We start from the raw sequence: 23710 nt of genomic DNA on the forward strand, positions 1-23710 counted from the left end.
ACAAAGCCAAGGGTGTATCTATAAATCCACGGTTAAAACTTCAGAAGGCTTAAAAGTGGAGCCTTACAGTACCCTTTAGTCCAACAAAAAGCCTCTTAAGATTGTAAGGGTGTGGTGAACAGATCCTCTTGATCAAAGAATAGGGCTTCTAAAAAGCTTAAGAGTGTTGTCTCCGCTGGGCCGTGCTGGCTCACACCTTTAATCCCAGCAGTTTGGGAGGCCAAGGCGGGAGGATCACTTGAGCCCAGGAGTTTGAGACCAGCCTGGGCAACATAGCAAGACCTTGTCTACAAAAATTTTAAAAATTAGCTGGGTGTAGTAGTGCCTATTTGCAGTCCTAGCAACTCAGGAAGCTGAGGTAAGGGGATGGCTTGAACTCAGGAGGTTGAACCTGCAGTGAACCATGATTGTGCCACTGCACTCCAGCCTGAGTGACAGAGTGAGACCCAGTCCCAAAAGAAAAAAAAAATTGTTGCCTATCAGCAGAAACCCAAAGTAGATGAGTGCTTATATCAAAGAGACTTGCAAGTATGACTTTAATTTAACAACATGGACCCCCATTAAGATTCATAAGAAATCCACTACATATTTAAAATAATTACATGAGCAGAAACATCATAATCTTAGATTGAAAGAGGCAGAGACAGTACAAAATGAAAAGAGGGCTTTGGATTCTCAAATTCAACAAGAAGGAAGCTGGCTGAGAAAACTACTCTATTGCAAACACACACTACCTGTCATTAAAAAGGAAAGATAACTCAGAAGAGGGAACCAAGCGCTATGAGAATCACTCCTGGGAAGAACTAGGACTGACTCCTAATCAAGGAACTCACAACACTTCTCAGGATAGATTCAGAATTGCTATGGACCACCATGGCTGGTCCACAGCAATGATGCCTTTATATTCCCCATTTCCTCCCTTTTTGAACAGGAATGTCTATAGTGATTATCTTTTGCCTGTTTCCCCATTGTACATTGAGTGTATGTGTATGTGTGTGTGTGTGTGTGTGTGTAGGGGGCACAATACTTGCCTATTTCGCAGACTTCAAAAGCTTAATGATTAAGAAGAACTTTATGTAAGGGCTATATCCACAGCTGGACCTCATTTTGGTTATGAGATTCTGGACTTCGGGCTGATATTATAAGGGGCTGAGATTTTTGAGGGTCTTGGGAGGTGGTGAGGACTTTTTGCATGTGGGAAGAACATGAATCAATGAAGGGCCAGAGACTAGATTGTTATAGTTAGCCTCCGCGATAGACCCCGATGCGCCCCACCTCTTAGAATTCAGTCCTTTGTGTAATCCCCTCTTAAATGTGGGCTTAGCTTAGTGACTTGCTTCTAATGAAAAGAATAAGGCAGAAGTGTTGGTATACAACTTAAAGACTATGTCATAAATATAGTGTTGCTTCTGCTCTCTCTCTCGGTCTCTCTCTCTCTCTCTCTCATCACTCAGTCTGTGAGCAGCCACGTTGTGAGCAGTCCTAAGGAAAGGCGCAAATAGCAAGAAATGGAAACTTCCTGACAACAGCCAGGTGAGTAACCTTGGAAGTGAATACTCCAGTTTCAGTCCAGAGAATGCAGATTTACTGACAGCTTCACTGCAATTTCATGGAGATACCTTGAGCCAGAACCACCCATGTAAGTAGCTTACAGAGTCCTAACTCTCAGAAACTTTGCAAGATAATAAATGTTTGCAGTTTTAAACTAAATTAGGAGGGTAATGTCTTATACAGCTATAAATAATATACTTTCCAAAGGCACATACTCTACAATTCCATTTAAACAAACTCTGAGACAAATTTTATCTATAATGATAGAGAGCAAATCAGACCGGGCACGATGGCTCATGCCTGTAATTACAGCACTTTGGAGGCCGAGGCGGGAGGATCACTTGAGCCCAGGAGTTCAAGGCCAGCCTGGGCAACATAGATAGACCCTGTCTCTATAAAAAATTAAAAAAAAAAAAAAACTAGCTGGCCATGGTGGCGCATGCCTGTCATCCCAGCTACTCAAGAGGCTGAGGCAGAGATCACTTGAGCGTGGGAGGTCAAGGCTGCAGTGAGCTATGATCATGCCACTGCACCCAGTCTGGGCAACAGAATGAGACCCTGTCCCAAAAAAGACAGAAATAATGCCGGGCATGGTGGGTCATGCCTGTAATCCCAGCACTTTGGGGGGCCGAGGCTGGCGGATCACCTGAGGTCAGGAGTTGGAGACCGGCCTGGCCAACATGGCGAAACCTCGTCTCTCCTAAAAATAAAAAATTAACTGAGTATAGTGGTGCATGTCTGTAATCCCAGCTACTTGGAGGCTGAGACAGGAGAATCATTTGAACCTAGGAGGCGGAGGCTGCAGTGAACTGAGATTGTGCCACTGCACTCCAGCCTGGGCAACAGAGTGAGACTCTGTCCCCCCACCCCCACACACAAAAAGACAGAAATAGATAGATAGATGATAGATAGATAGATATCTCTACATAGAGAGAGAGAGAAAGAAAGAAGGAAAGAAAGAAAAAGAAAATTAGCATAGCCTAGGGTCATGGAGGTAGGGGTGGGAATTGTGGGCAGGGCCATATAAAAACTTGCGGAGACCTCAGAAATGTTCTATTCTTAGTTATTGGAGTGCTTACACATTTGTCACACTCATTGAATTGTACACTTAAAATTGGAATATTGTTGACCGTATATTTTACCTTAATAAGATTGATTTTAAGAAAAGAGGGCAAGTGATGAGGAGGTGGAATCAGTAGGCTAAAAAGTATGATGGCAAAGGCAAGAAGAGAGATGGGACAGTGTCTTAAGAATGTACTTGGGTCAAGGATTTTAGGCATTTTTTAAGATAAGAGAGATTTGAATAAGTTTGAAGGCAGACTATAAGGACTAGAGATATAAACCAGAAAGCTTAAATTATAAATTATAAAATTATAAATTTATAAAGCTTAAATTATAAATTCTGGCGGGGACTGAAATAAATGATGTTTAGCCGGGAGTTTAGTTAGATCATGAACTACTTCCCGGGGAAGATAGGTTAAAGAGATTTTAGGCACTCAGTTCTAGTGTCCTCAGTAATGTAGGTCTGTTTACATGCAAAAAGTTCAAGGCTTTGAGTGGGGAGTTAGGTTTAGATAGAGAAGAAGTTTAATGTAGTTTTTATGTGTGTTGACACTGGAAGTCAATTACTTTTGAATTCTCTGCTAAAGTGTTTAGCATTATTCTGTAAGCAAAAGGGAGCCATTTAAGTCTTTTGAGCAGGAAAGTGAAAAGTCAGGGCTGTATTTTTAGGAAAATCATTCTGTTACAGAGAGGACTATGGACTAGTTGGGAGTTATTAGACGCAGGAAAACCAGTTAGAAGAATATTGCAATCCTAGGGACAAAAGTTGGTGAATGAGCCCAAGAGAAGTAGGAATGGGAAACTTTACCTTAATTTGTAAAAGAGATTGCGGCAGAATGAAAAGGCGGCATGCTGGAAATGACTGGATGGGATTGAGGGAGAAGGAAAGCGGAAAATAGAGCAGATGAGGGAGAGAAGGATTTCTCACTTTTGGAGCCAAGTTTGTGGTCCAGCAGGCAATTCAGGTGAAGAGGTGCTTGTAGTGAGAGGGAATAGAGTGTGAGACCTAGTAGGAGTGATCTGATCAAGCTGCGGATGAGATTTAGGAAGCATCTATTTTCTTTCGTTTTTCTTTTTCTTTTTTCTTTTTGTTTTTGTTTTTTTTTTGAGACGGAGTTTCGCTCTTGTTGCCCACGCTGGAGTGCAATGGGCGCGATCTCAGCTAACTGCAACCTCCTCCTCCCAGGTACAAGCGATTCTCCTGTCTCAGCCTCCGATGTAGCTCGGATTACAGGCATGCGCCACCACACTCCGCTAATATTTTTGTATTTAGTAGAGACGGAGTTTCAGCATGTTAGGCTGGTCGTGAACTGCTGACCTCAGGTATCCACCCCCATCAGTCTCCCAAAGTGCTGGGATTACAGGCGTGCATCAACGTGCTCGGCTTTATTTTCCTTTCTTTCTTTCTTTCTTTCTTTTTTTTTTTTTTTTGAGACGGAGGCTTACTCTGTCGCCCAGGCTGGAGTGCAGTGGCGCGATCTCGGCTCACCGCAAGCTCCGCCTACCAGGTTCACGCCATTCTCCTGCCTCAGCCTCCCGAGTAGCTGGGACTACAGGCACACACCACCACGCCCGGCTAATTTTTTTGTATTTTTGGTAGAGACGGGGTTTCACCGTGTTCGCCAGGATGGTCTCGATCTCCTGACCTCGTGATCCGCCCGCCTCGGCTTCCCAGAGTCCTGGGATTACAGGCGTGAGCCACTGCGCCCGGCCTATTTTCCTTTCTGAACTAAGGAATCACCTCTTGGTTTGGATTAGGTGTCCCTTTTGAAACAAATGATAGTGTGGGTGTCTTAGCTCAAGCTGCTATTACAAAATACCATAGACCGGGTGGGTTAAACAACAGACATTTATTTCTCATTCTGGAGGCTGAAAAGTCTAAGATCAAGATGCTGGCAGATTCACTCCTTGGTGAGGGCCTGCTTCCTTACTTGCGGATAGCCACCCTTTCTCTGTTTTCTTACCTAGCAGAGAGAGGAGCCTCTGGTGTTTCCTTTTTTGTTTTTTGAGACAGAGTCTTGCTCTGTTGCCCAGGCTGGAGTGCAGTGGTGCAATCTTGGCTCATTGCAACCTCCACCTCCCGGGTTCAAGAGATTCTCCTGCCTCAGCCTCCCCAGTAGCTGGGATTACAGGTGTGCACCACCACACCCAGCTAATTTTTGTATTTTTAGTAGAGACAGGATTTCACCATGTTGGCCAGGCTGGTCTCGAACTCCTGACCTTAAGTGATCCGCTTGCCTCGGCCTCCCAAATTGCTGGGATTATAGGCATGAACCACCATGCCCAGCCTGGTGTTTCTTCCTCTTCCTATGAGGGCACCAATCCCATCATGGGAGCTCCACCTTGATGACTTCATCTAAACTTAATTATTTCCCAAAGTTCCTACCTCCTCATATCACCACATTGGGGATTAGGGCTTCAACATATGAGTTTTGGAGAGGATATACACATTTATTCCATTAACAGTGGGTAAATGGTAAACGGTGCTTCAGAGTCAGTAATACCTACCCTGTTCTTTCTGGAAGATAGGTTGAATGGGTTCAGGCAGTGTTTCTCAAAAATGTGCCCTTAATGGGATATGATATATTAATGTGTTTTCCAAGGGCAGTTGGTGTCATGGTCAAATAAGTTTGAGTAATATAGGATTAAGCAAAGCCAAACAGTTGGGGTTTTTCAAATGCAGGACTTCTCAAGGCCTTAATATGTAATGCTACTATGCACAGTTAATCTTCATGAGGAGAGAAATATAAAATAAAGCATTTCTTACATTCATTTAAACAGACAATGGTTTTTCTAAGGAATTAATGCTCCAAGAGAAGCACTTTAAGAAAAACTGATTTCAGCTGTGCCAAGACGGCCGTTATTTGTAATAGTTGTACACAAATAAGGACTTCTTTCCTTTAATATAGAAAATGCAATATAGTTTTGGAAAAAAATTCTATTAGTAGTGAAGAAAATTTTTTAACAAGTTCTTCCCAAGAAAGCCTGAGCTTAGGCCTCACATGAGTTGTTGGAGTCCATTTCCATTAAATAGTGTTTGGGGCTCAAAAACATGGTGTTTCTCTAACTCCAGCTTCAGAAACCTACCATTATAAATAATTGGGGATAATTATGAGAGCAGCTGAATAAACTGGAAAAGGTTGGGCATAAAGAGAAAAGCAATAGGAGGAAATGTGCAGTACTTGAGCTCGCCCATAAATCTTTCTGGAGGCAGAAAAACAACCCCCATCTTCTCCAAACTGGAATGTGCATATAAAGTCAATACCAAATGAAACCTAACCAAATCAAAATAACGGTACCCTGAAAAGTGACTCTAGTTTTATTTTGCAGTTATTGAGAGAGAATCTCTGGACCCTTTCGTGCAGTTATTGAGAGAGAATCTCTGGACCCTTTCGTGCCCCTAAAATTAAATCCCCTGACTCCAGGCTAAAAAATACGGCAATAACTTTGTTTGGGGCCAGGGTGGTCCCTTAATCCTGAGGCATTTGTGATTCCTTCCCCCCTATCAACCCAGCATCCCTCACCCTTCTACCACTGGAAACATAATGACTTAAGAAGCTCAATTTGGTCTCATGAGCAGCCTTCAAGCAAACCTTTTGCTGGGAAGGTCGTTATGGAGAAAAGCAAGGGTTTCAGAAATGAAATAAACTGTTCTATCAATAAGCAGTACATCTGGCATTTATTAATTAAAGGCTGGGGAGCCTCTGGGGGCAGGAGACTGGGTGGCTGCTGCATGTATTGAGGAAGTCAGTACATGATAATATGCACTTTTTGTTGAAAATTCTCTATGACAATTTTGGCAAGGTGCATGTTTCCCTGCATTTGTCAATTATCAATTTTTCTGCATAATCAGATCTACTCCTAGACTTCCTTTTATCTTATTGTCTCTCAAGGGGGAAGTGGAGGAGGGATGTAAAGTGGACAGAGCAACTTGCATTGTGCCAGACAATGTGCTCAGGGTTATATTTGTTATAATGTGGCTATTGGGTGGGAGTGATCCCTTTACAGACAAAGAATTTGAGCATCCATGATCCAAACTTAGCTCTGAACTCTTCTTTTTTCTTTTTTTCTTTTGAGACAGAGTCTCACTCTGTAGCCCAGGCTGGAGTGGTGTGATCTCAGCTCACTGCAACCTCCGCCTCCTGGGTTCAAGCAATTCTCCTGCCTCAGCCTCCCGAGTAGCTGCGACTATAGGCGTGTGCCACCACGCCCAGCTAATTGTTTGTATTTTTAGTAGAGATGGGGTTTCACCATGTTAGCCAGGACGGTCTTGATCTCTTGACCTTGTGATCTGCTCGCTTGGGCCTCCCAAAGTGCTGGGATTACAGGCATGAGCCACTGCGCCCGGCCAGTTCTGACCACTTCTAAACTCCTTCTGTTTCATACAAGAAGAACTTAAATTAGAGAGGTTAGGCACTCTGATGCCCTGACGACAGGGATGTAAATTATAAACCAGCACAACTGTTTTGGAAGACTGCTTGCAATGAATATGCAGCAAGGTCCCTAAAATGTTAATAGTATCTGACCTGGTAATAATCGTAATGATAAATGCCATTTACTGTGCATTTACCCACAATCCAGCACATAACCTTAAGCCATATCTCTGCTTAGTTTGTGCCTGTAGAATTCCTGAGATGTATTCTCAACAAGGAACTGGTTGCTTAATCAGCTCTCTACTGAGCACCTACTCTGTAGCTAGGCTGACTAGATAGGTTCATAGTTCCAAGTACAGAGGGGAAGAGGAAGAGGAGGTGAGAGAGCCCTAATGAGGGAAATTATGTTCAAGTACTATTCTAACTTGGATTTGGCAACTTTCCCTTAGTTTTCATCTCTTGAACAATAAGCGGTGCCAATCAGTAGCTATGTGACTTGGAGCAAATTACTTAATCTCTGTAAAAGAGATTACTTGTTACTTGTAAAAGGAGGATAATAGTGCCAGCCTAGGGTTGTTGTGATGAATAAATGAGATAATGCAAGTGAAGAGGTATGGTGCAGGAATTTTGGCTTTAGGAACATTTTGAGGTTTGGAAGGAATTCCTAGATAGAGGCTCTGTATCAGAAGCAATCAACCTCACCTTTGCTGTCCAGTACACTAGCCATCAGCCACACATGGCTTTTGAGCACTTGAAATTTGACTAGACTGAATTGAAATGTGCTGTAAGTATAAATACACACTGGATTATTTTGAAGACTTAGCACAATAGATAGAATGTAAAAATACCCCATTAATAAATTTCACCTGCTTCTTTTTTACTTTTTAAATGTGACTACTGGAAAATTCTAAAGCATACATATGGCTCACATATATTGGATAACATTGGGCTTGACATCAAGGAGGCAAGATTCCCTCTGCCCCCAAGAAATAAAAATTCAGCTCTAGACTGCAAAACCTTCTGCCTGGAGGAAGGTTTCTCTTAAAGATTCCCTTGTTCTCTTCCATCCTCATCCCCAACTTAAATCCAGCCTCGACATATGGTGGTAAGGTGATCTTTCTATTACAAGACGAAAATCTGCTCTCACTGTTGTTCCATTTCTTCACACATTTTGAGGTTTCCTCTTTGCCTTTCAGAATAAGGGACACACTCCTTACCAGGGCTGCGTACCAGGCCATTCGTGACCTGGCTGCCACTCCCTGCCCTCAGCTTCATCTCCCACCCAGTTTCTTATGTGTGTTGTATTTCTGATACCTCCGTGTCTTTGAATTTGCTCTTCCCTTTTCTAGAAAGGTCATTCTATTATCTGTGCACACACACCCTAGTCTCCTGCACTATACCCCACTGTTCTTTATCTGCCTGATTGTCTTCCAAGACCCAGCTTATCTGTCTCATCCTCTTGGATGTCTTTCCTAAACTTTCATCCTTTAACTAGGAGAAATACTCCTCTCTGTTCCCCATAACACCCTGCATTGGCCTCTTTAAAGGCACCTACACATTTGATTTCTTCCTGGTTTGCCTGCCTTCAATTGACTGTGAGTTTCTTAAAGACAGTAACCTCTTCTTCACCTATAACCCCAGGACCATGACTAATGCCTGGAACACAGTAAACTCTCAATAGACATTTGTCAGGGAATTGGCCAGGGATCATCAGCTCATGGGTGGTGTGGCAATTAGAACTCTTCTGGATGCAAGTGATAGAAACCTCCACTGTGCCAGGCTTTATTGGCCTACAGGATTGAAAAGCCTACATTGCTGGATTCAGCAGTTCAACTAGTGTCACTAAGACACTGTTTTTCTTCATCTCTGTTTACTTTCCGTTGTTCCAGTTCCATTCTAAAGGTTCTTTCTTTGTGGTGACAAGATGGCTGACAGGTATATCCTTCCAGATTCCATTTAAGGGAGACAAATATTCCAGTCAAACAAGACCCTAGTTCCAGCAGAGTAGTCTGGAAGTAGTCACTGTTGCCCGTGGATAGGATACATCAGGAGAGTCAGGTCTGGATTCCACGCTGAGGCCATGGAATTGGGGCTGTGGTAGAGCTGGCGTCACACCAAGCAAGGAGCTGAGAGTGGAAGCTCTCAAAGCATGATCAGGGCACTATTTCTATCACAAAAGCAATACAATGTCCACTGCTGTGAAGGAACACTGGGATATACTTGTTCCAGTGCTTCTGTTATCAAAGTGGACAGGTTAGACAGTGTGAGCTTCAAGAGAAATTTATGCTCTTTTAACTGTGTTAATTTTGTTTTTTCTTTGCTTTGGCATTGCCAGGAACTCTCTGTAAAATGGGATTTATTCTTGTTATATTTTTAGGTATTATATAGAACCTGTGTTAATCAGTTGGGAAGATATATAAATCAATGGAGAGATAGTTCAGAGATACAAAACCCCACCACTGTTTAGTAAGGCATCTTTCCTGGCTTGCAAACTTACTCAGAGTACATGAGAAAATGATTAAACCTGCAACCTCTTTCTGTGAAATATGGCATACTATGTAGAAATATTTGGTACACCTTGGAAGAACAAGTCTTTAGTATCAGGGACACTCAGTTTGAAGGCTCCTTGTAATAGCTTCTTCTGTACAAGTTCACTAATGTGAAACATTCATTGAGTCCATACTGTGAACCAGACACTATTAGAGGGGCAGGAGAGAGGGGGTAAACACAGCATACTTCAAGGAGCTTACATTATAGTGGGAGGAGCCAATAAACACACAAGATAAATAAGGTACTTTCAGATTGAGATAAATGCTATGGAAAAAACTGAGTAATACGCAAGAGAGGGACTAGATTAGAGTGGGTCAATTTAGGGAGGGTGGCCAAGGAAGGTTTCTCTGAGGAGGATCATTTGAGCTGAGGCCTGAATGATGAGACGACATCAGCCATGCAGATAACAATTTAGGAATTCCCAAGGAGGACAGTGGGCTCAACCGTTTGGGGAATTTAGGGTAGACTCTTGCCTTCAAAGTTGGGTTTCAGGCTGGGCATGGTGGTTCATGCCTGTAATCCCAGCACTTTGGGAGGCCGAGGCGGGCAGATCGCCTAAGGTCAGGAGTTCAAGGCCAGCCTGGCCAATATGGTGACACTCTGTCTCCACTAAAAATACAAAAACTAGCTGGGTGTGGTGGTGTGAACCTGTAATCCTAGCTACTTGGGGGGCTGAGGCAGGATAATCGCTTGAACCGGGGAGGCGGAGGTTTCAGTGAGCCGAGATCATGCCACTGCATTCCAGCCTGGACAATAGAGTGAGACTCTGTCTTAAAAAAAAAAAAAAAAAAAAAAAAAAAGTCGAGTTTCAGAATAGCTACGTCAGTAGCACCTGGGAGCTTTTTAGAAATGCAGAATCCCAGATGCCACCCCAGACTTACTGAATCAGAATCCACATTTAACAAACACTCCCAGGTGATTTGTAAGCACAGTAAATTCAAGAAGTGCTAGACTCTTAACTTTTCCTGCAGCCCACTGGAAAGGTGTAAATCCTGCTGAGGCGGGGAGCAGGGAACGGTGTTGTCAGTGTCCGTAGAAAGATGACATGGTAACATTTACTGCTGCCTCTGAAACAAACAAGCTAGGTTCCAAGGGGGAAGGTCACTGGGTTATCAAATGTTAGGGTCCAAGTGATTTTCTTGGTTAGCACTCTTGCTTCACAGAAGACTCAGGTTCTTTGAGAAGTGACCGGCTCATGATAGGCTGCTTCTCTCTCTGTGCCAGCCTTTTTTTTTTTTTTTTTTGAGATAGGGTCTGGCTCTGTCACCCAGGCTGGAGTACAGTGGCATGATTTGGCTCACTGCAACCTCTGCCTCCTGGGCTCAAGCAATCCTTCCACCTGAGCCTCCCAAGTAGCTAAGATTTGGGCTACCATGCTTGGCTAATTTTTGTATTTGTTAGTACAGATGGGGTTTCAATTGATGCCCAGGCTGGTCTCGAACTCCTGGGCTCGAGCAATCTGTCCTCCTCAGCCTCCCAAAGTGCTGGGATTACAGGTGTGAGCCACCGCACCAGGCCTTGTGCCAGTTTTTAAAAATCAACAAGGACAGATTAGAGAACAGTGGAAGAGGGTGAGCAGCATGATGAAGTGATACAGAAATAATTTCACATGAAGAACTGGGCATGTTTGGCCTTTCTTTTCTTTTTTTTTAAAGCCATTCGGTGAGGGTTACTTAAGAAAATAGGGCCGGGTGCAGTGGCTCATGCCTGTAATCCCAGCAATTTGGGAGGCCGAGGTGGGTGGAGCACCTGAGGTCAGGAGTTTGAGACCAGCCTGGCCAACGTGGTGAAACACTGTCTCTACTAAAAATAAAAAAATTAGCCGGGTGTGGTGGTGGGTACCTGTAATCCCAGCTACTTGGGAGGCTGAGGCAGGAGAATTGCTTGAACCCTGGAGGTGGAGGTTACAGTGAGCTGAGATTGCACCATTGCACTCCAGCCTGGGCAACAAGAGTGAAACTCTGCCTCAAAAAAAAAAAAAAAAAAAAAAAAGAAAAAGAAAAAAGAAAAAAAGAGAAAATATATGTGAGCACCAGAGCTCAACATTAGGAGCATTTCTGAGATTTGGAGCTATTCAACAATGGAAGTTACTGGCACACACATCAGGTATTCACAATACCCTTTCTCAGGTGTTTGGTCACTGCTAGTGAGCCTGCCTGGATCAGTGTTTCCCAAATGGCAGTCATTTGCATCTTTGCTTTTTTTTTGGGGGGGGGGGTATATCCTGTACCAGATTTTTGAAAACTGACATTAAAAATACATGTTTAAAAAGTGCAAAGTGCACTAAAGTGCACTGGATGTATTTTTTATTCATGTATATACTTTTGTTATCTATCACCCAGGTCAAAATACAGAACCAGCACCCCAGAGGGTTCCCTCCTCCTCCTTCCCAGCCAATAATCTTCTCCTCCTACCTAACCACTGTTCTTACTTCAATCACTATCAACTAGTTTTACACGTTCTTCAACTGCATATAAATTGTCTCAATTTTTTACTTAACACTTTTCTTGAAGTGCTTTCGTTTTTTGCCCCTTTTTATTTGACCTAAGAAATAACATTAATGAAACAATGGTTTGACGTGATAGGCATTTCCCTCCTAATGCGCACTAAAAACACTTAACTATTTGAAAAAAGAAGTTTCTTCGTGTACCAACTAATATATTCTCCGCCCTGTCTCCAGAAACCGCCCTTCCTCTGTGGGCAGGTGGTTACCGGCACCATTGGTACACGGACCACATTTTGTTTCCCAAAGCAACCAGATGATTTTTGAGGTCCTTTGCAGCTCGAACACGGAATGACTGTGGTGATCGAGTAGCCAGAAGTTCACGGAATGCACTGTCACAATTGTGATTCCGCCATAGCGCCGTGCATCCATCCAACACTTGTTTAATACCTATATTTAATACCTAATACCTTAGACGGTCCTAGGCTGTGGACACAGAAGACTAAACCCCACTTCCTGAGTTGAAGTGGGGGAAATAGAGGAGTAAATCATTTCACGATGTGTGGTTAAGTGCTGCAGCTCAGGTAACCACCGGCACAGAGAGGAAGGGCGGTTTCTGGAGAGAGGGCGGAGAGGAGACCGTGGGTGGGCATTTCCCAGAGCAGCCTCTGCCAGCCACCCTACTTTGATCACTTTGCCGCCGAGCAGCAGCGGCGGTCAACCTCAGCCTCCCTTAGCAACCTGAGTGCCCCGTCCAGGAGCCTTACTATTGGTCTCATGCAGCGAGATGGGCAGCTCTGCCGTGCAATCCCAGCTCGCAGTTCTTGCTCCGCGTGTACTCACGGGAGGACTCGCAGGCGTTACCGCCTTCCCGCGTGCCCCGCCCACCCTCCCGAGCGTCTTTCGGCGCATGCGCGGGCTAGAGCTGTGTGCAGGGCCAGCGCGGAGCCCGAGCAGCCGCGGTGAAGCGCCTGTGCTCCGCCGAGACTGCCGTGCCCATTGCTCGCCTCGGTCGCCGCCGCTTTAGCCGCCGCCGGGGGAGCGGCCGCCTATTGTCTTTCTCCGCGGCGAAGGTGAGGAGTTGTCCCAGCTCGGCCCGCGGGGGAGCCCCGGGAGCCGCACGGTGAGAGCGCAACTTAGTTGGCGGAGTTGGGGGAAGTTTTGTGATTTGTGGGTTGGGGCGCGGAGCGCGGCCAGTACCCTGCGGTTGCTCGGTGGGGCGGGCCCCGGAGGAGGGGCGGGGGCTGCGGGGGTTTCGGGGGCGGGCTGGACAGACGGGTCGCCGGGCGGCGCCGGGACCTCAGCTCTGCAGACCCCTCCTCCCTGCGCATCACCCTTCTCCCGCATTGTCTGCTTGGGGCTGGGCGCGCCTCCCACTCCGCAGCCCAACTTAGAGGCCGTTGCCGCTTTCCGGGTGGGGGGCGCGCCCGGCCGCCGATGCTACCTCAGGCGCTCCGCCCCCAGCGAGGCCCCGAATCCCTGCCCCGGGTCCTCGGGTCGGCGCCGCCGGGGCGGGCTCACTCCTCCCCTGGGGCGGGCGGCCGCGGTGTGGAGTCCGCGCCGTGAACAAGTGCTGCGGGCGCGAGGGAGCGGCTCCCCGGGGTCGACGCGGACGGTAAACACGTCGGGCCGCGCCTGCCTGTGGGTGCCTCTCCGCGGCTTCTCGGGGGCGCGGCCCAGCTGACCCGCGCGGGTCGCAGGCGAGCGGCCCAGGAGACCCGTGCGGTCCCCACGCGCTCTGGGACCCGTGCAGCCAGCCGGCTCAGCTTGCAGCTATACTTTGAGACCAAACAAAACTTTTTTTTTTTTTTTTGGTAAATACGGCTTACTGCCTTTTTTTTTTTTTTTTTTTGCAAAGCCACGAAGTATGTGAAGTTGAAAAAAGGAAAAACCCTAAAACTTTTTTAAAAAAAATCAAGAAAGGGTGTAGATAGGTTTGTTTTGTTTTGGAAATAGTTCTTATAGCAGAGTGATACCGTCACATTTAATTTTCTAGATCCCGGAATTCACAATGAAAGTTGGATTGAGCGGTATTTTGGTGTTCATTCTTTGCTAATGACACTCCTTAATGAAGTTATTTGGAGAGTTTATTGCTTCAGTACAGTAAAAACCAGTGTGCCTTTTTTTTTTGTTAGTAGTCCCCGCACAACAAGTGTTTTATTTTTAGAAGAAGCAGTTTCTTCAGTTTTTCTAAGCCACGGGATTGCCCAGATGAGGACAAACGGTGCAGTTCTTGAAAGGTCATTATTGGCAAGTTTGTGAAGAAGCTAAGATCAGTTGAGATAAATCATTGTTACTGTTCTTGTATTCTGTCGTGGACTCTTGGGGATTTGCAGGCTGCATTAAGTACAAGTCTTGTCAAGTTTGGGTGCACATATTACACTTAATTTGGTTTGTGTGGCTTATTACATGAACATGATTCTGTTTCAGTTCCCCAGATGGAACTAGCTTAAATGTCTGTCATTCATAGTGGAGCAAAATGGCCAGAGTGTCATTTATTGTTAACTTCAGTTGTATTCCTTTACCATCTGCTAAATGAAAAATAAAAATTTGAGAAATACTGTGTGTGTCAGTTTGCTCAGAGTGATTTCTCGTGCTAAGTGAGTCCTGTGGAGAAGCGTTCCTGGGCTTTTCTGGTTTGGTGGGCCTTGTGTTATAAAACCAATTTTCTTCACCTGATGAAGCTAAAGACAAATTTTCTTCAGGTACAGCCATTGCACTTTTAAATTACAGAGCCGCTTTTAGGATTCACAGTACTCGCTCCATGGCTTCCCTTCCTGGTTGTGTGGTTTTGTGTGTGTGATTGTGGGGAAGGAGGTTGACAGAGGTTGGAAGGGATTGTCAGGGAGGGACATCATGTAAGCAAGTACTAACAACATAACGTGACGAGGGCACCAGTTGCTTTCCTTCTGTGGGCGGTGATGGCATGTTATACTGTAGGTACTATTGTTGTAGGATTTCTCACACTTCTTTTGCCTTGACTAAATGGTAACTGCACACATACTATACTATAAATGGGCTCCTCCTCTAGTCCTTTAACTCCTTGAGGGCTGTGATAGACCTTATTTAGCTTTTTACCCTCTTTGCCGGTAGTCTTAACATAGTGCAGGCACGGTATGTGTTTGAATTGGGTAAATTATTTTTACTGCCTAGTGGTAGCTAGCGTACACAGGAGAGAGCCACTAACTCTGGGGACCTGTCGAAAATGACAATTCCCTTGCAGATCTGTGATGACATTTACTTTAAAAGGATTTCTAACCTTTTTTTAATCTGTCAATTATTTTTTGAAAAGAAGTGGGTTTAACTAGCGCTCTAAGGATTTCAACAAGAGGTTCCAATTTAGAAATCGGCCCCCCCCTTTTTGTGAAATTATTATTGTTTTTTTTTTAGAGTCGGAATCTTCACTGTTGCCCAGTTGTTTCTAACTCCTGGACCCAAGCCATCCTCCCACCTCAGCCTCCCACAGTGTTGGAATTACAGGCGTGAGCCACTCCACCCAGTCGGTGAAATTATTAAAATTGTTGGACAAATCTAGTCACAACTCTCCCTCCATTGTGAAATTGGAAAAAAATTAGAAATTTTAGAAAAAAGTACACCCTTTGGAACTAGGTAGAGTTCAGATCTCCACACTTCCATTGACTAGTTGCATAGCCTCTTAGAGCTTCAGTTTCCTACTCCATAAGCGTTAGTAACATGCTTTGCAGTGTTGTTAGGAATCAGTGAAACTATGTGAGGTACTTAACTACAGTATCTAACATGGAGTAGGTAGCTATTTCCTGGTAACTGTAATGATAATAATTTTGGTACATTTTTACATGACTTAAGCATTCTTAAAAGTCTGATGCTTCTGAGTGTAGAGGTTTAGCTATTTCTTTCATAAAGAAGGGGCCTTGAGACTTGTGAGTCTTATCGAAGTCTGTTTCTTCAAAGGTGCCAGATGAACTGAAGGATAATGGAAACAATAGCGAGTTTATCTTCTCAGTCACCTGTGAGTCTTCCTTTGAGAGTGGGACTTGCAGAGTGGCTTGGTAGGGTAGAGCTCTTTGTGACTATGCTATTTGGGAAACAGTGAGAGATGGATTGTTTTCAGTACATCAGTCATAAGAGGATATGAGTTCCAACTTTATTTTACCTTAGTCTTGGCAAATAAGTGTGGATTGTGTCTGTATTTCTCAAACTTGTTTAAGGTAGAGCTGGACTGAGTGTTAACAGTGTTAGTTCAGTACAGAGACATGAGCAAATCACTCACTTCCTCTTCAAGATAACACTTTAAAGGTGACACCATTTACAGAAGAAGGCAGTGATTTAAATCAGTTATACTAGCATAGTTTAGAATACTTACACTACCAGATGGAGTAGATACATTCTAGAAATATTTACCTGTTAAGGACATTTCTTTAGATTTTATTCCATCTTTCCATTAGTTTTCTGATGAAGAGATTATAGTAAACCTTTAAAAATTATATTTGATCAAACTTACAGATTGAGGATAAACCTTTAAAAATTACAGTTGGTCACACTTACAGATTGAGGGTAAAAACATTCCTGACAAAGCTAGGCGAAGAAAGTTGGACTTTTGATATTCCCTTCTTTTAAAGTTAACATCTGGCACTTGAATAGACTTGGTTATTACTGATGGGGACAGGCATCCATTTGGAAGTAGCTTCCGTCTCTCTTTCCCAGGTTAGGCTGTCTTACTGCTGTAAATGGGGAGAGAGGAGAAAGCCGTGGGTGGAAGAAAGTTTGTTTCATAGCCTGGCGCAGTGGCTCATGCCTGTAATCCCAGCACTTTGGGAGGCTGAGGCGGGCGGATCACTTGAGGTCAGGAGTTCAAGACCAGCCTGGCCAACATGGTGAAACCCCATCTCTACTAAAAATACAAAAACTAGCCTGGCAGGGTGGCAGGTGCCTGTAATCCCAGCTACTTGGGAGGCTGAGGCAGGAGAATCGCTTGAACCCGGGAGGTGGAGGTTGCAATGAGCCGAGATCATGCCACTGCGCTCCAGTCTGGGCGACAGAGCGAGACTCCGTCTCAAAAAAAAAAAAAAAAAAGTTTGTTTCATGCATCTGTCCTCACTGGTCAGTGGAAGAAAGTTTGTTTCCTGCGTTTGTCCTCATATTTATAGTTTTCTCGTCCACCTACAAGTTGATTGTGACGTTATGAATAGAAGATGAATGGATAATGTGTTTTTGTCAGACCTTGCTGTAAGGATGGACCTGGTACTGAAATACCGTGATTGTATGAACATTTGTGTGGGGCAATGCTGTGTTCAGTGCCTGGGGAATGTGGATATCAGTGTGTTTGTATGATATGGATGCTAGTATGGGAGAGAAGGAAAACGTGTGAGGTTTCTGACCATTTATGTCACTCTGTAAGCTCTTCTCTGGCTACTTTGGTGCTATAGTGGCAGAGTTGAGTAGTTACAACAGAGACCATGTGATCCGCAAAGCAGAAAATATTTACTATCTGGGCTTTTACAGAAGTTTGCTGACCCTTTTTCTACATAACCAACTGCAGTTATTCACAACAAGAAAGATTAACGTTAATTCTATAATATTATTCAATACCTATTCAACTTTCTCTATTTGTCTCCCAAATATCTTTTATAGTTGTTAAGAAAAATTTTGGACAGAGTAAAATTAAAGTTCACTCAGCGCATCATTATGTCTGTTTAGTCTCTATTTTTTCATTCTTTAATTATTCATATGTATAGTTTACATTCACTAAAATTCCGCCATTTTAGTGTAACATTCTCTGAGTTTTGACAGGTGTATACATTCATATATCCACTGCTTCAAACAGGACAGTCCCTTCATCCTCCAGAATTCTTCTGAGCCCTTTTGTACTCAACCGGTTCTCTACCCCCAGACTCTGGAAATTGCTGATCTGTTTTCTGTCTCCATGGTTTTTTGCCTTTTCAAGAATGTTGTAAAAATGGAATCACACGGAATGTAGCCTTTTTATTCATTTGCCCAATGACTAATGATATTAAGTATCTTTTCATCTGATTATTTGTCATTCTTTGATGTCAATTCAAAATCTTTTGCTTAAAAAATGAGTTTTTGTATATACTCTGGAATCAAATACATGATTTGCAGATATTTTCTCCTAGTCTGTTTTTACTTGTCTTAATAATTTCTGTTTTTGTTTGTTTGTTTCGAGATGGAGTTTGGCTCTGTCACCTAGGCTGGACTACAGTGGTGCGATCTTGGCTCACTGCAACCTCTGCCTCCTGGGTTCAAGTGATTCTCCTGCCTTAACCTCCCGAGTAGCTGGGATTACAGGCACACACCACCACACCTAGCTAATTTTTGTATTTTAGTAGAGATGGGGCTTCTCCATGTTGGCCAGGCTGATCTTGAACTCCTAACCTCAAGTGATCTGCCTGCCTCGGCCTCCCAAAGTGCTGGGATTGCAGGCGCGAGCCACTGTGTCTGGCCTACTTGTCTTAATAATGTCTTTTGAAGAGCAGAAGTTCTTAATTTTTATGATATCCAGTGTTTTTTTGTTTTTTTGTTTTTTCCCTGAGTGGATCATGCTTTTGGTATAATAGTTTAGAAATCTTTGCCTAACTTAAGAGCTCAAAGACTTTCCCCTATATTTTCTCCTACAAGTTATTATTTTTTTTTTTTAGAGATGGAGTCTCACTCTGTCGTCCAGGCTGGAGTGAGTGAGATCTTGCTCACTGGAATCTCCGCCTCCCAGGTTCAAGTGATTCTCCTGCCTCAGCCTCCTGAGTAGCTGGGATTACAGGCACCCACCACCATGCCTAATTTTTGTATTTTTAGTAGTGATGGGGTTTCACCATGTTGACCAGGGTGGTCTGAACTCCTCACCTCAAGTGAGCCACCCACCGCAGCCTCCCAAAGTGCTGGGACTACAGGTGTGAGCTATTGTGCCCGGCTCGCCTAGAAGTTTTATCGTTTAAAATTTTATATTTACATTTATTATCCGCTTTGATTTAATTTTCCTAAACGGTGCAAGGTATGCATTGAGTTTATTTTTTTGTGGATGGATTTACAATTTTTCCAGCAACAGTTTTTGAAAAGACTGTCCTTTCTCTGTTGATTACCTTTGTGCCTTTTTTTTTTTGCAAGTTGATCATAAATGTGTGGATCTGTTTCTGGATTCTCTCTCCTATTCCATTGATCTGTGTCTTTCATTTCTCTATCACCTCACTGTTGATTACTGTCACCTTAGAGTAAGTTTTAAAATCAGGTAGTGTGAGTTATCTTATTATTTTTCAGAATTGTTTTTTTGGGTATTTTAGTTGTATTGCCTTTTGTGCATATTTTAGATTGATCTTGCTGTTATCCACAAGTGCTGCTGGGTTTTTCTTTTTCGTTTTTTTCTTTTTTAAGATGAGGTCTCAGCCGGGTGTGGTGGCTCACGCCTGTAATCCTAGCACTTTGGAGGCTGAGGCGGGTGGATCACCTGAGATCAGGAGTTCGAGACCAGCCTGGCTGACATGGCAAAACCCCATCTCTACTAAAAATACAAAAAATAGCTGGGCGTGGTGGTGGGCGCCTGTAATCCCAGCTACTTGGGAGGCTGAGACAGGAGAATTGCTTGAGCCCAGGAGATGGAGGTTACAGTGAGCCGACATTACGCCACTTTACTCCAGCCTGGGTGACAGAGCGAGAGTCCGTCTTAAAAAAAGAAAAAACAAAAAAAGATAGGGTCTCACTCAGTTGTCCAGTGTGGAATGCAGTGGTAGGATCACCACTCAGTGCAGCCTTGATCTCCTGGGCCCAAGCGATTCTCCTACGTCAGCCTCCCAAGTAGTTGGGATCACAGTCATGCACTACCTGGCTAATTTTTTTATTTTTGTAGAGACAGTCTCTCTCTATGTTGCCCAGGCTGGTCTCAAACTCCCGGGATGAAGCGATCCTCCCACTGTGGCCTCCCAAAGTGTAGGGATTACAGGCATGACCCACCATGCCCAGCCTGCTGTGGTTTTTGATTGGCATTGTGTTGAAGCTGGAAATCAGTTAGGAGGCAATTGACATTTTAATAATGGGCCATGAACATGGTATATCTATTTATTTAGACCTTAGATTTTTGATTAGTGTTTTGTAGTTTTTAGCAATTGGATCTTGCATGTGTTTTGTAATCTTATACATGTATTTCATGTATTCTGGTGCTGTTGTGAATGATATTTCTCAATTTCCAGTTGCTCATTGCTGGTATATAGAAAGATCATTTTATATTATTTGCTGACCTTGGATCCTACACCCTTGCTAAACTCATTTTTAGTAATAGAAGCCTTTTTTGTAGATTTTTGGAATTTTCTGCATAGACATTATTGTCATTGGCAAATAAGGGCAGTTTGATTTCTTCGTTTTCACTTTGTATACTTTCATTTCCTTTTTGTTTTTTTTTTTTGAGATAGAGTCTTGCTGTGTCACCCAGGCTGGAGTGCAGTGGTGCGATCTCAGCTCACTGCAACCTGTGGCCCCCCAGGTTCAAATGATTCTTGTGCCTCAGCCTCCTAAGTAGCTGGGATTACAGATGCATGTCGTCATGCCCGGCTAATTTTTGTATTTTTTTTTTTTTTTTAAGTGGAGACTGGGTTTCACCATGTTGGCCAGGCTGGTCTCAAACTCCTGACCACAAGTGATCCACCAGCCTCAGCCTCCCAAAGTGCTAGGATTACAGGCGTGAGCTACAGCGCTGGGCGTGATTTCTTTTTGTTACTTTGCTGAACTATCTAGGACCCTCAGTGTAATGTGTAATAGGAGTTTTACAAGTGGACATCCTTTCCTTTTTCCTGATGTTAGAGGGGAAAACACTGAGTGTTTGACCATTAATATGATGGTAGCCATAGGTGTTTGTTTTTGTAGATGTCTTTTATCAAGTTGAGGAAGTTGTCTTCTATGTTTAGTTTGCTGAGAGTTTTTATCATGAATGGATATTGAATGTTGTCAAAGGTTTTTCTGTATTTATTGACATAATCATATGTTTTTTCTTCTTTAGTCTGGTGTAATATGTTGAAATAGCTTTGCATTCTTGTGATAATACTCATTTAGTCGTGATGTATTATTTTTTACATGTCTTTGGGTTCCATTTGCTACTGAATCTTTTTTTATTTCTTCCATTTGTTTCCAGTTACGTTCATTTTTAAAATAGATTCTTGATCATATGTATAATATTCATGATAGTTGTTGAGTCCTTATCTGTTAAATGTCAGATGTCTCCTTGGGGGTAAAGTTATTTCAAACACAAGAACCATTGCTTTAAAGAGTATCATACTTTGTTTTGGCAAGTTAAGTTGCCAAACTTATGGGTGTAAGTTGCTTGTTACACCCCATTACTAAGGCATGAAGCTCCTGTAGTTTTCATTGAAGAATTGGGCTCTCTGTGAGGACTCTATTCTGGCAGTTGAGAACACAAATGTCTCCCAGCCCTGTGTGAACTTTGGAGATCATTTAGCTTACAGTTCCTGGGTGATTCTTTGCGTGCCCTCATGTATTTTTACAATATGCATGCTTGGCTTACTACTGGGTGTGAGACTCATGGGGCCTCTATGCTGATTTCTGGAGCTCCTTTTTCATACAACTCCCTCCTCTTCTCTCGTACTCTGCAATTTTCAAACTCCTTAGCCTTCCCAAGCTATGTTTGTCTTCTAAACTTGACAAGGCTGTCATGTTGTGCTTGATCCTCCTCATTGCACCATGGTCTAGAAGGTACCTCCAGCCAGAAAGCTGGGGCGATTTTAGGGCTTATCTCATTTGTTCCCTTCTCTTTGGGACTGCAGTTCTGTGCTGCCTGTTGTTCAGGCTCTAAAGGATGCTGCCTCATGCATTTTGTCCACTTTTCTAGTAGTTAGGGAGGATGCCGGGATAAATCTGGATCCAGTTACTCCGTCATGGTTAGCAGCTGAAGCCCTTTGGGTGAGTATGCTTTGTTGGTGGTTCTTAAAATTTCATTACAGGATTCTCAAAATGTTTGGGGGTATAAATAACAAAGAAGTATTTGTTGACTATCTTCTGACAGTAGCTCAGCCATTGCTTTGTGGGAAATACAAAACAATGTAGGTATCTTTTAGTTGAAGAGGCACATGGTACATACCTAAGATTAATCAAAGAAATGAATTGCTATGCTGATGAACAGAAAGAGAAGGATCACTATAATCTATTATTTTCTGTCCCCCCGTCGGGGAGTCTTCCAGTGAAAAGCAGAAAACCTGCTAGACAAATTCTAAAAGATCTGTAACACTTGTCATCTGGTGTTTTCATGTAGAAATGCTTGCTTTTGCATTTTTGTTTCTTAGCATATATGCTTTATGTCGCAAGTTGTAGTGAGTCAGTGGGTAGAGTGCTGGCTCTTTCAGGTGCATTTGCTATTTATTTACTATGCAGCTTTAGGTAAGTTATTTGTCTCTGAAATCTAATCTTCTCTTTTCTCTTGGCAAATGGTTATATGACATACCTTGTAGGGTTGTTTGTTAATTTTTTCAAGTATCTTTTGTTTGTCAGGCACGGTTCTAGGTAATGGGAATTCAGTGACATCTGTAGTTGCTGCTGTTAATCTATATCCTATTGAGAGAAGTAGAAAATAAACGAGTGAACAAACAATTGCAGTCATGTCTGGTGGTGATGATTCTAGGAAGGATATGAAGAGTATTAGCAGAGATTGGGGAGGTCAGACAAGGCCTTACTGAGGAGGTGAGATTTGAACAGACCTGAAGAAAGTCAAGGGAGCAAGTCACATGAAGATTCAGAGGAAGTATGGAAGGAACATCAAGTGCAAAGGGCCTGAGGTGGGAGAATGAACAGGGAGCCTGGTGTGGCTGGAATGGGTGAGAAAGAGCGTGAGGAGATAAGGTTTGTATGTGTAGCCAGAGACCAGATCAAATAGGCTCTTAGGTATGGTGGGAAACAGCTGAAGGATTTGAGCAAGGCATGACAAGAGTTGATTTAGGCTTTAAAAACTTTACTCTTGGCATAGGGAGCAGTAGTGGAAACGGAGAGACTAGTTAAGAGATTTGCAGTCGTTCAGGCTAGAGAAGATGGTGGCTTGGATTAGGGTGGTAGCGAAAGTGGTGAGAAGCGGTTTGAATCCATATACGCTGAAAATAGAACTATAGGATTACTTACAGATTGGAAAAAGGTTCTAAAGGAAAGAAAGAAATTAAGGAGGATTCCTGGGTGTTTTACCTGAACAACTGGGTAAATGGGGAAGATGTGGAATCAGTTTGCTGAGAGGTTGAAATTGTGATTTCCCTGTTGACATGCTAAGTTTGAGATCTGTGAAATTTTTAAGTGAAGGTATCAGTAAGCATTTGGATATACAGTTCTGGAGTTCAGTGATGGTCTGGACTGGGTGTATGAATTAGAGAATTGTAGATAGAGAAGGGAGAGTGGGAGGTTTTAGTGGGAATTAGGGATATATAAAGCTCCATAATAGGGGCTCATAGCATAGTAGTTAATAATCATGACAGTCATAAAACAACCACCACTATGTATAGTAACTAAAGGAAGGCTAGATATGAATGAAGGAAGATGGTAGTGACCTAAAACAATTATCTTGCATATTATATCAGAATTAGTTAGGATTCTAAACATGCTGAAAACTTTTCTTCTCTAAGCATGATAAAAATATTAGTGAACTCTATTTTCCATTTGTAGTCTCTAAGGATATTGGTGATAGTGGAAAGATAATGACGTTTTTATGTGATGCTAGTGTATTATTTGAATGTACTTCACATACACATATACGAAGATAGTC

At 43.2% G+C, this 23710-nt stretch overlaps 1 protein-coding gene and 1 non-coding gene across 50 annotated transcripts in view; one reads left to right on the plus strand and one right to left on the minus strand.

The window, feature by feature from the left end:
• Positions 1–1512: 1512 nt before the first annotated feature.
• The window catches only part of AKAP13 (A-kinase anchoring protein 13), a 373116-nt gene continuing 350918 nt past the window's right edge, over positions 1513–23710 (plus strand). For 41 of the 49 annotated variants that reach the window (XR_010151481.1, XR_010151483.1, XR_010151482.1 and 38 more), the window contains exon 1: positions 12866–13102. The gene's annotated coding sequence lies outside the window, so the exon portion shown is untranslated. Of the gene's footprint in view, positions 1534–12865; positions 13103–23710 lie in introns of those variants that run through there. The other 8 variants (XM_054667097.2, XM_054667113.2, XM_063794315.1 and 5 more) reach the window with 4 other exon arrangements.
• On the minus strand, positions 22139–22200 carry LOC112205652 (U7 small nuclear RNA). Its single transcript, XR_002939751.1, has one exon. It is a non-coding gene; the product is annotated as a U7 small nuclear RNA (small nuclear RNA).

Source organism: Pan troglodytes, chromosome 16 (genome assembly GCF_028858775.2).
Source record: "Pan troglodytes isolate AG18354 chromosome 16, NHGRI_mPanTro3-v2.0_pri, whole genome shotgun sequence".
In the NCBI taxonomy this organism is placed as follows: Eukaryota; Metazoa; Chordata; class Mammalia; order Primates; family Hominidae; genus Pan; species Pan troglodytes.